At 54.2% G+C, this 11,667-nt stretch overlaps 1 protein-coding gene across 1 annotated transcript in view; it reads left to right on the top strand.

Annotated features, from left to right (window-relative positions):
- The first annotated feature begins 649 nt into the window (after window positions 1-649).
- The window catches only part of HIVEP3 (HIVEP zinc finger 3), a 99,769-nt gene continuing 88,751 nt past the window's right edge, over window positions 650-11,667 (top strand). The window contains exon 1 of the mRNA XM_057386279.1: window positions 650-717. The gene's annotated coding sequence lies outside the window, so the exon portion shown is untranslated. The remainder of the gene's footprint in view (window positions 718-11,667) is intronic.

Genomic DNA, 11,667 nt, shown 5'->3' on the forward strand with positions numbered 1-11,667 from the left:
TTGCACTGGGGGAGAGGAGAAGGAAGGAGCAGGGAGAGGGGAGCGGAGAGGGAAAGCACCACCCCAGCTGCAGCTGCTGTACCCCTGGCTCCAGAGCTTCTGTGGGAGCAGGGTCGGGAAAAACAGTTTGGATGGAGCTGTGGCCACACTGGAACAGGGGAGGGTGTCTCTGTCCATGGCTGGGGTGGGATGGGATCCATGGGGTGGGATGGGATGGGATCCATGGGATGGGGTGGGATGGCCCTTCTCACCCAAACTGGGTGGGATCCCAGTGTGATCAGCCAGTTTGGAGCCGTGGGGTGGATCCGGTGTCAGTGGTGGAGCCCGGGGTGTGTTGGGGCTTAGGGACCCAGGGTCAGCTGGAGAAGGCTCAGGGTTGGGCAGGACCCTTTTCCCCCGTGTCTGCTCAGGCCATTCCTAGAGATTCACCCCTTTCACAGAAATGTGAAGAAAAAGCCAAAATGTGAAGAAAAAGCCAAGAAGGTTCAGATCTGGAGGGAAAGGGCAAGCAGGGAAAATCCCTGAAGTGTGGACGGGAGGAAGGGTACAGTCCCTGGTTCGGGGGGGCTGGGGGTGTCTCTGGGATGTGATCACACCCGTTCCGAGCTGCCCCATCTCACCAACACCTCTCGTTTTCCACCCCAGGCTCCCTCTCCCCATGAACACCTGAGGCTCCTCCCCATCCCCCAGGATGGACCTGTAGCAGCTTTCCCGCAGGTAAGAGGCTCGGCCGTGGCCCCGGGGGCTGCTCCGGGGATTTGGGGGGGTGGGGGTTACAGGTTCTGTGCTAATTCGGGTCTCAGGGCTTTTGCTGCCTGGTTTTGTGATGGATTCTTTGCTTTCCATGGGGTTCCCGTGGCATTTGTGCCCCTCTGAGGGGACACAGCCACGGGGTTTTTGCAATTCCCAGAGCAGGCGTTGGTGACTGAGCATTAAAGAAAGTTTTGGGGGGTAAGGACCGACCCAGCCTTGGTTTTTCACTTCATTTCTGCTGCCAGAGTGCTCTGGGCTGGTTTGGAGGTTTGCAAACCCACACAGGGGTTCGCTTGCAGTGATTTCCCTGTCCCGTGGTTTGCAGGGTGAGGGGGGAGGTGGCAGCTCCTGCTGCTGGGATTTTCCTCCTGGCTCTTTTTCCAGCAGCTGAGAAATATCAAATATTCCCGAACAGCAGCTGCTGCTGGGTCTCTGCCCCCGTGGCTGAACTCAGGACCGGCAGTTCCCAAATCCCACCTCCCCTGCAGYTCTTCCCATCCCCAGAGATCTTCAGGAAGTGTCTTCATTCACTGGTGAAGTTTTGTCTCCCTTAGGGATGCTGTCTGTCCCACTCTGGGGAAGTTTTTGGGAATAAAATGCCGTTCATGGAGCCCAGTGCTGCTGGGCATTGCCCAGGGGCTCAATTCCAGGGCTGGTGCCGGTGTTGGGTGGATTTTAAGGACCAGGAATCACTGGGCTGATGTGAGACAGACAAGCACAGGCCTTGAGTGGAAAATGGGATTGGTTTTCCCTTCCTTTGGAGYTTTATCCCAGGGATACACATCCAGGCAGATCCACGGCCAGGGGCTTAAAAAAAAAAATAAACCAACAAAAAAACCAAAACAGAAACAAAAAACCCACCCAAACCAATAAATAATGAAAATTAATTCATAATTAAGAATTAAATAATATATAATGAAATAATTAAAAAAAAAAAAATTGTTTACCCAGGTAAAATGGGGCGGCCCAGGACGGGGCAGCGCAGCAGGGGAAGAGCAGAAAAGCTCCGGGGATGGGGTCGGCTGGGGGAGGTGGCGCTGCTGCTCCTGCAGAAGGCACAGCTTTTTTTGGGAAGGATTTGAGGGTGCTCGGGGCAGCCCCGGGAGCCTCTGGCCGARCGGCAGTGGAGGGGACGGGGCTGGGAGCGGCGGTGACAGCTCCGGGAGCGATCGCTCCCAATTACAGCCAATTCTCCCCGACCTCTCCTTCCCCGAGTGCTCCATGCACCGCCGGCCCGGGCTCCCCACCTCCCTCCCCGGCGGCAGYGGGACAATAAACGGAATAAATTCATCCTCTGTGTCGTCTGACCGCCCCGCACCCCCTCCCTCGCCGTCCTTTTTGGCAATCTGTCATTGCGATGGCTGGTGCGGGGCCAGGAGCCGAGCAAAAACTCCCCGGGCAGCTGGAGCGCGACACAATGGCTTTAAATGGGGTTTAAATTGGCTTTTCGGTGTTTGTAAACAGCCGCACTCGAGCGGGGGCCCCGCCCAGCAGCAGACGGAGCTGATGAGACGCTGCTGCGAGCGGAATTAATTACTCGGCGCGGGGATGCTGCGGGGAGGCAGCGGGAAATCGGGGAGCGTCCCCCGCGCCGCGGTCCCGGTCAGCTCGGTGATGCTGTCCCTGTCACCTCGGCGATATTGTCCCTGTCACCTCGGCGATATTGTCCCTGTCACCTCGGTGGTGCTGTCCTTGTCAGCTTGGAGATTCTGTCCCTATCAGCTCGGTGATGCTGTTCCGGTCACCTCGGTGTCGCTGTCCCTGTGAGCCCTGTGAGAGTGTCCCGGTCAGCCCGGCGATATTGTCCCTGTCACCTCGGCGATATTGTCCCTGTCAGCTCGGTGTTACTGTCCCTGTCATCTCGGTGATGGTGTCCCTGTCACCTCGGCGATATTGTCCCTGTCATCTCGGTGATGCTGTCCCTGTAACCTCAGTGATGCTGTCCCTGCCAGCTCGGTGTCGCTGTCCCTGTAACCTCGGCGATGCTGTCCCTGTCAGCTCGGTGATATTGTCCCTGTCACCTCAGTGATGTTGTCCCTGTCACCTCGGCGGTGCTGTCCCTGTCAGCTCGGTGATATTGTCCCTGTCAGCTCGCTGATGCTGTCCCTGTCACCTCGCTGATGCTGTCCCTGTCAGCCCTGTGATGCTGTCCCTGTCATCTCGGTGATGCTGTCCCTGTCACCTCGGCGATACTGTCCTTGTACCCCGAGCGGTGGCGGGGCGGGAGAGGAGCAGAGGCAGCGGGAAGGGTCTGAAGGGCGGCGGAGCGGCCGCGGCGCGGGGATGCTCTGCGAGGTGTCGGCTTCGTTCGGGAATCAGCTCTAGGGGAAGGAAAGCTTCTGGCCTGGCACAGCAGCCGCGTTCCTGCTGAATTCACACAGCTTGTCACTGGTGGGAAAAAGAAACAACAAACTCAACCAAACAAAAATAGTTCAGTGGTTTCTTTGCAACAGGGAAAAATAAATCCTTTTTCTGGGGAAGATCGGAGGAAGGAACAAGGAAGGGGCAAAAAGCTGTGCCTGGAGTACATGGATTGGATGATCCCAGCAGCCTGTTGGTCCTCACTCAGCAGTTTTGGGGAATAAATGCTGAATTTCCAGGGATGGGTTCCCGCTCTGCTGCTGAGGGCTGAGGGGGGCTGGCAGGATCTCACTGCTCCCACCCACCGGAGCTCTTCCAGGGGAAATCAGGGAAGGGGAAACTCGGAGGGCTTTGAATGAACCCCTTTGGCGTGAGCTGCCCGGGCTGAGCCGGTCCTGGAGGGGCTGAGCCGGTCCTGGAGGGGCTGAGCCGGCCCTGGAGGGGCTGAGCCGACCCTGGAGGGGCTGAGCCGGCCCTGGAGGCGCTGAGCCGGCCCTGGAGGCGCTGAGCCGGCCCTGCTGCTCCTCTCCGGGGTCGCGGCAGCCGCTCCCCGCCCTTGGCACCCGGGGATTGCAGGAATTGGCACCGTGGTTGGGAATGGGATCTCATTAATTAATGCAGGACATGCTGGGATTAAGTTTTATTAAAGCCTGGAATGAGAGCAGAGGGGATGAAATGTGAGCAAAGGTTGGGCGGGGGAAGGAGGGGGCGGTGCCTGCCAGCCCTGGTGGGCACCGAGGGRTGCTCGGGTTATCCACAGGAGGGAATCACAGGTGATGGGTTCGGGAATCCCAGAACAGGATCACAGAACATCCAGAGTGGGAAAGGACCCCAAGGATCATGGATCCACCCCAGCCCTGCCCAGACCCCACAAACCCCACCCTGTGCATCCCTGGCAGCGCTGTCCCAACGCTCCTGGAGCTCTGGCAGCCTCGGGGCCGGGACCATTCCCTGGGGAGCCTGGGCAGTGCCAGCACCCTCTGGGGACAGAAGAACCTTTCCCTGCTCTCCAGCCTGAGCCTGCCCTGGCCCAGCTCCAGCCCTTCCCTGTCCCTGTCCCAGGGATCGGAGCTGCCCCTCGGGAGGAGCCGCAGATCCCGATCCCCCCTCACTGCAGCCGGAGAAGTTCTGCTCTCCTCATCCATTTCCTCTGGAGTTTCACACGCACTGACCCCTCCCTCTCTCCTGCGAGCCGGACACTCCCGGTCATGGATTCCCCGATCCCATTTGGGGTGGAAATGGAGCTTCTTTTCTTGTCCCCCGATTCTTTGCCGATACCAGCGCCGTGCTCCATCCAGCCCCGCCTCTTTCTCCCTGATCAGGGATGTCAGCTCCGTATTTACCGCCTCTGAAACGATTTGGKCTCTGCTGGGCTGGAAATTCAACTCAGCCCCTGCTCCCTCGTTGCACTCTGGGCTCTTCCTCTGCTCCCAGGAGCTTCTTGGATGTGTTGGCACCACTTAACACAGCTGTGATGTTCCATAATTCCAACAAATATTCCAACTTCCAATAAAATTCCGGGGAATAATYGAGTTTTTGGGATCAGTGGGGATGTGGGGTGTGGGCAAACCCCCCAGCTCTCCAGCAAGGGGTGCAGCACGGGACCTGGCTGTTATTTTTTTTTGGGAATGCTGTTTTGCCTGCCAGATCGCCAGCATCCCACAGGAGCTGTCTTCCGTCCTGACAGCTCAGGGAATATTCTCCGTGCTAATTTTAGCTCTCCCTCTGAGGTGGAGGTTTGGGCACCGTCAATGCCTTATTCATAAACCCACAAACACCGTGAAAAAAAGCGGGAGGGGAGGAGGAGGGGGCAGGGAAGGTCCCACCCTGAACGTGTCTGAGCCGCCAGCAGCTGCGATTTCGGGCTTGCAGGGAGAACAAGCCAAGGCTGTTCCTGGAGCAGCCAGGAAGGGGCTGGGTGTTTATATTTAGGGCCCCGGTGGTGTGGGCAGTGGGGCAGGTGGCACATGAAAACCCTGTTGGGATAGGGCCCTGTTTTTCCTGGACTGGTCTTAGCTCTGTGTGAAAGCTCAGAAAATTTCCCGGGGCTGGATTTTGGAGCTTTGGGGTGGTGTTTGGTGTTTAACCTCCGGGGTTTCTCCCAGATGCCTTTTTTACAGAGTTTTGCCCAGAACAGGCATTTTTAGAACAGATTGGCATTTCTTCCGTGTGGAGTCTGTGGGGTGGTGGGATTCGGGATCATCCTTCAGTTCTCACTGGAAATGAGCAGGGAGGATGGCCCCTTCTCAGCAGGGAGCGGGAAGGGCGGGGGGGTGGTCCCGGATCTTGGTGCTGCAGTTCTGACTTGCCTGGGTGACCTGGGACCTTCACCTGGGACCTGCACCTGTGACCAACATCTGTGACCTTCACCTGTAACTGTCACCTCTGCTTTGACCATCATCCATGACCATCACCCATGACTATCACCTGTGATCTTCACCTCTGAATTTCACCTGTGACCATCAGCTGTGACCTTTGCCTCTGCTCTGACCATCACTCATGACCTCCACTCTGCTCTGTCACCTTTTCCCCCCTGAACCACATCCTCCCATGGATGTGGCACTAGGGGACACCACTGAGTGCTGCTGGGCCGATGGCTGGGCTGGATCCTTTCCAGCCTTGATGACCCCGGGACTCCCTGGGCTCTGTCTGAAGGAGGTCCCAGCTTTCCTCTCTCACCCCGTGGCTCCAGCAGCTGCAAGAATGGCACCAATTCTCACCTGGACACATCTGAATTGTGATGGTTTTTGCTTGGCAGGAGCTGGAGAGGACAAAAGAGGNACAAATATTCCAACTTCCAATAAAATTCCGGGGAATAATTGAGTTTTTGGGATCAGTGGGGATGTGGGGTGTGGGCAAACCCCCCAGCTCTCCAGCAAGGGGTGCAGCACGGGACCTGGCTGTTATTTTTTTTTGGGAATGCTGTTTTGCCTGCCAGATCGCCAGCATCCCACAGGAGCTGTCTTCCGTCCTGACAGCTCAGGGAATATTCTCCGTGCTAATTTTAGCTCTCCCTCTGAGGTGGAGGTTTGGGCACCGTCAATGCCTTATTCATAAACCCACAAACACCGTGAAAAAAAGCGGGAGGGGAGGAGGAGGGGGCAGGGAAGGTCCCACCCTGAACGTGTCTGAGCCGCCAGCAGCTGCGATTTCGGGCTTGCAGGGAGAACAAGCCAAGGCTGTTCCTGGAGCAGCCAGGAAGGGGCTGGGTGTTTATATTTAGGGCCCCGGTGGTGTGGGCAGTGGGGCAGGTGGCACATGAAAACCCTGTTGGGATAGGGCCCTGTTTTTCCTGGACTGGTCTTAGCTCTGTGTGAAAGCTCAGAAAATTTCCCGGGGCTGGATTTTGGAGCTTTGGGGTGGTGTTTGGTGTTTAACCTCCGGGGTTTCTCCCAGATGCCTTTTTTACAGAGTTTTGCCCAGAACAGGCATTTTTAGAACAGATTGGCATTTCTTCCGTGTGGAGTCTGTGGGGTGGTGGGATTCGGGATCATCCTTCAGTTCTCACTGGAAATGAGCAGGGAGGATGGCCCCTTCTCAGCAGGGAGCGGGAAGGGGGGGGGGTGGTCCCGGATCTTGGTGCTGCAGTTCTGACTTGCCTGGGTGACCTGTGACCATCACCTGTAACTGTCACCTCTGCTCTGACCATCACCCATGACCATCACCCATGACTATCACCTGTGACTTCCACCTGTGACCTCCACCTGTGACCTCCACCTCTGCTCTGTCATCTTTTCCCCCCTGAACCACGTCCTCCTGTAGATGTGGCACTTGGGGACACCACTGAGTGCTGCTGGGCCGATGGCTGGGCTGGATCCTTTCCAGCCTTGATGACCCCGGGACTCCCTGGGCTCTGTCTGAAGGAGGTCCCAGCTTTCCTCTCTCACCCCGTGGCTCCAGCAGCTGCAAGAATGGCACCAATTCTCACCTGGACACATCTGAATTGTGATGGTTTTTGCTTGGCAGGAGCTGGAGAGGACAAAAGAGGAGTTTGGGGCCTTGGCTGGTGGAGCTGGGCCGTGCCTGCTGCAGGGTCCTGGTGGGGATGCAGTGGTGGCTCTGCAGCCTGGCTGGGGTTGGTTTTACAGAGGGAGCAGCAGTGGCTCTGGAGAAGCAGGAATTGCTCCAAAATGTGGATTTTGTGTGGCTCTGAGGCGGGGCTGCACAGAGAAGGTGCTGAAGTTCTCCCCTGGTTTTCARGAAGTGGAAATTTGCTCCAGGCATGGCCATCACTCCACTTCATCCTTGTGCCACCTCCCAGGAATTGCTCCCTGCTCATGAGGAATTCTGTTAATTCCCTTAATTTCATTTCCACAGGGAATCCAGAGGCTCGGTTGGGAGCTGCCAACATCCTAGGGCTGAGGAGGGCTGCAAAAATCAGAGTGGAGCTCCCAAAATCCCTTCTCTTGGTGACCCAGAGGGTGCCCGGGCTCTGAGGTCCAGTCACAGAGATTAAATTAGAAAGGTGTGGATGGTTTTTTGCATTTAGGGTTTTGAATTGATTTAACTTGAGTTTATGAAACTCCTGCTTAGATGGACTGAAACTGCAGGCAGCTGTGAGGGAACAAGGCTGGGATTTTGTCAGATGGAGCCCCAGGAGAGACAAAAAGTGGAGTTTGAATTAATTCTGTGTGGCTGTAACGAACGGTGGCAGGTCGTGTTGCTGGGAGAGGGGGTAGAAAATGCGAACTGCAGGTTCTGTTTGGAATATTTCTGGGYGTGTTTGGGTTCTTTGCTGTGGCAACCGGGGTTGTTATTTTTAGAATTCCTCCCGAGATGCTCCTCCAGGCCTYCCCGCGCTGCTCGGGAACAGAGCTGTCCCAGGGGGTTCCAAGCCAAAATGAGCACGGATTCAGAAAAATTCCCAAGGATTTTGGTCCAAACGGAGCAGATCCTGTATGGGATCCTTCTGGCTGTGTGTTCTGCCTGGACTCAGCTCTGGGCRTTCCCAAATTCTGGCTTTGAGGTGTGGAAGGGCTCTCTTTCCCTTTGGGAACCCCTGATTGTGGAATGGAAGCAGTGATATCACCCTGTTACGACAGCTTGGCTGAGCAGTCCCACGGAGTAAATCCCAACATAAAGAATCCCCAAATAATCCCAAAATAATAATTAAAAAAAATCACAGAATAATACCCCACAAAAAATAAAAAAAAATCCTAAAATCATCCAAAAATCATCCCAAAATAATCCCAAAATCATTCCAACATCATTCCAAAGAATCCCAAAACCATCCCAAAATCCACGGTGGCATTTGCCACCCCAGTGTTCCTGGCCCTGAGCCAGCCCACCCCAGATCAGCTCCACGTTTTCCTGGGAGCTCCATTGGGGAAGGGAGCACGGGGTGAGTTGGGATTTTGGGGTGCAGTTCTATGGCAAAATTTGTTCATGGGATCCTGGAATGGTTTGGGTTGGGAGGGAACTGAAATCCTGGAATGGTTTGGGTTGGGAGGGAACTGAAATCCTGGAATGGTTTGGGTTGGGAGGGAACTGAAATCCTCTCTCATCCCAGGCTGCTCCGAGCACCTCCAGCCTGGCCTTGGAYRCRTCCAGGGATGGAGGAACCTCAGCCTGATGAGAACATTTGGATGTTCTGGCTCAGGGGGAGAGGCTGGGAGAGACACAAACCCCATCCCTGAGCCCGTCCTTGGCTGGGCTCAAACCCTACAGAGGTGTTCACCCCACAAACGCCCCAGTCACGGCCCTGGTGGCCCCATGTCCCCTCTGTCACCTGCTGGCACCTCTCCAYGAGGACATTATTCCCCAATATCCAACCTGAGCCTCTCCCAGCACAACCTGAGGCTGTTTCCTCTCATTCTGAGGTTAAAAATTGTTCATTTTTCCACTCCTAACTCTGGACAGGGTCCATCCCATAATGCGGGTGACCACARCCATATTTTTTCTGATTCAATTTTTCTCGGTTTATTTTAAAGATTTTGCTGAATTTTGGACTTTGCACCGAGTATTTCTGAGCCAACAGGGTTTGTTTAGGGCTGGCTTTTGCTGCAGGAACTGGTTTTATCCCATTTCTCCCGTTATTATCTGGTGGCTGCACATTCCCACCCTCCAAAAAATCCTACAAATTCAGAGAGGCTGCACTGAGAACATTTCCTTACACATCAAAGACCCGAAATCCTCACTTTGCAAATGTAAAAGAAAAKAATTTAAATGATTCCTAAAGATAAAATTACATTTTTTGCCTGAATTATATGTTTTTTTYCCCATTTTCTGGTGTTTTTAGGMTGCTCTCCCTCAGGTTTCCCTCCAAAAATTCTGTTTTAGTGGCCAAAACAGCCCCTGGTCCCCTCTCCAGGTCTCGGAGTGTTCGTTAATTAATGAAAAACTCATCAGGGACTTTGGTGAGAGGACACAGCCCAGGGAGAAAATTATTTGGGTTTTTTCTTCGTGCTAATTCTGACTTGAAAGAGGGAAGCCGAGCTGACAAAATTTCTTTAGGGAGAAGCAGAAGGGAGGGAATTTAATTTAATTTAATTTAGTTTAATTAATGCAAAGAGCAGCAAAAGCTTCTGGTGGAACTCTGGTCATGGGAGGCAGCTTTAGGGTCTTTTCAGGCAGTTTTAAGGTGTTTCAGGCCATTTTAGGGTGATTTCAGGTGTTTGTAGGGTGATTCCAGGCACTTTCAGGATGTTTTCAGGCAGTTTTAGGGTGTATTTAGTCAATTTTAGGATATTTTTAAGACAAATTTTTGGTGTTTCTAGGCAGTCTTAGGGTGTTTTTAATGCAGTTTTATGGTGTTTTGAGGCAGTTTTGGGGTACTTTGGGGTATTTTCGGGCAGTTTTGGCAGTTTTAGGATGTTTTAGGGTGTTTTAGGCTGTTTTAGGGAATCCCTCAGGGTTTTGTCCTGTGAAGAAGTCAGAACCAGCATTCCCAGCTCCCCCCATCCCATGGTGCAGCCCTATTTCCAATTTCCCATTTGGGTTTTGGGGTGAATCCAGTCACAGAGATCATTTATTTGATGTTTTCTGTGTCATTTATTATTTCCCTTCTTCCCGGGCAATTCCTGTCATGGGAAGTGTCCTTTGGCTCGAGGGGCTGGGAAGGGAAAAGGGGGGGAAAGGGGGAAAAAAAAAGGAAAAGAAAGGAAAGGAAAGGAAAGGAAAGGAAAGGAAAGGAAAGGAAAGGAAAGGAAAGGAAAGGAAAGGAAAGGAAAGGAAAGGAAAGGAAAGGAAAGGAAAGGAAAGGAAAGGAAAGGAAAGGAAAGGAAAGGGAGCTGCTCGGGTTGCACAAACCCCATAAAAGCAGGGTCTGGTGGTGTTTGGGGTGAAACAGGCATCACCTGAGGCCATCGGTCGCTGCAGGTGAAACCCCAGGAGTGCAGCTGAAATCCCGGGAGACAGCAGAGGAGCTGGGTGTCCCCTGTCCCCTGTCAGGAGCTGGGTGCCCCGTCCCTGTCCCCTGTCCTTGCTCCTGTCCCCTGTCCCTCTCTCCTGTCCCTATCCCCATGCCCTGTCCTCTGTCCCTGTCCCCTGTCCCTCTCTCTGCCCCTGTACCCAGCAGGAGTTGGGTGTCCCTGTCCTTGCCCCTGTCCCCGTCCCCTGTCCCCCATCCCTGTCCCAATCCCAGTCCCCTGTCCCCTGTCCCTGTCCCCAGTGAGCCCAGCCAGCCCGGCTCTCCCAAATTCCTGATTTCCCAAATTCCGCCGGCCCTGTTCCCGACCCCTCTCTCGCTCTCCGGGATGGCTCTGACTCGGCTGCAGCCCCCACTGCCACCATCTCATTTGACAAATGTCAATCCCGAAGGGAAAAAAAAAAATAATTCCAGCGATTTCTCTGAGACAGAGTTTCAGATTGAGYGTGGAGCAGATGCTCTGGCTAAAATTAGCACAGCGATTCCTCGTGCTGCTGCTTCCCAGGCCTTTAACGGGAGCCTTGGAATATCAACCCRACCTTGGGGGGATTTGTTGGATAATTGGGAATTCTCCTGCACGGGTTTGGAAGGTTTAACGAGCACGGGGACCTTTGGGATTAAGGAATTTTGTGGGTGTGGAAAGTGGGACTCAGAAATCCTGGGCTGCCTCGGGATCCAGGGGATGGAGGGTCCTGGGAGCCAAATTAGCACTGCCCTTAATTAAGGGTTTCAATTAAGGTTTTAATTAAGGTTTTAATTCAGGTTTTAATTCAGGTTTTAATTCAGGTTTTAAACCCTTTGCTTGCCTGATTGCTGGTGGATGGCTGGAAAGGGGCTTGGGCTTCCGGGGCCAAAATATTCCCAATAAACAGCGACCAGGAAAGGGCCTGGAGGGGTTTGGTGAGCAGGGGGAGCTCGGGGAGAGCCCGAGCCTGGAGCCCCCCAAGGTTCCCGTGTCACGTTCAGGGACTGACGGCTCAGGATGTAAAATGGATCTGGTGGATCCACAGGTTCCTGCTGCTCCAGAATTCCCGGGGAGGGAGGGATGAGGTGTGAAGAACATTCCCTGTCCYCTCCTYRGTGGGGAGWGGGAATGTTCAGATTTGAGGCATTAGGGATTTCAAATGGGGGGTAGGGGGAATCATTGTAAAATCATAGAATGGTTTGGGGTAGGAAGGACCTTAAAG

This window comes from Malurus melanocephalus, unplaced genomic scaffold (genome assembly GCF_030028575.1).
Source record: "Malurus melanocephalus ecotype Western Australia unplaced genomic scaffold, MMel_1.1 scaffold_947, whole genome shotgun sequence".
Classification (NCBI taxonomy): Eukaryota; Metazoa; Chordata; class Aves; order Passeriformes; family Maluridae; genus Malurus; species Malurus melanocephalus.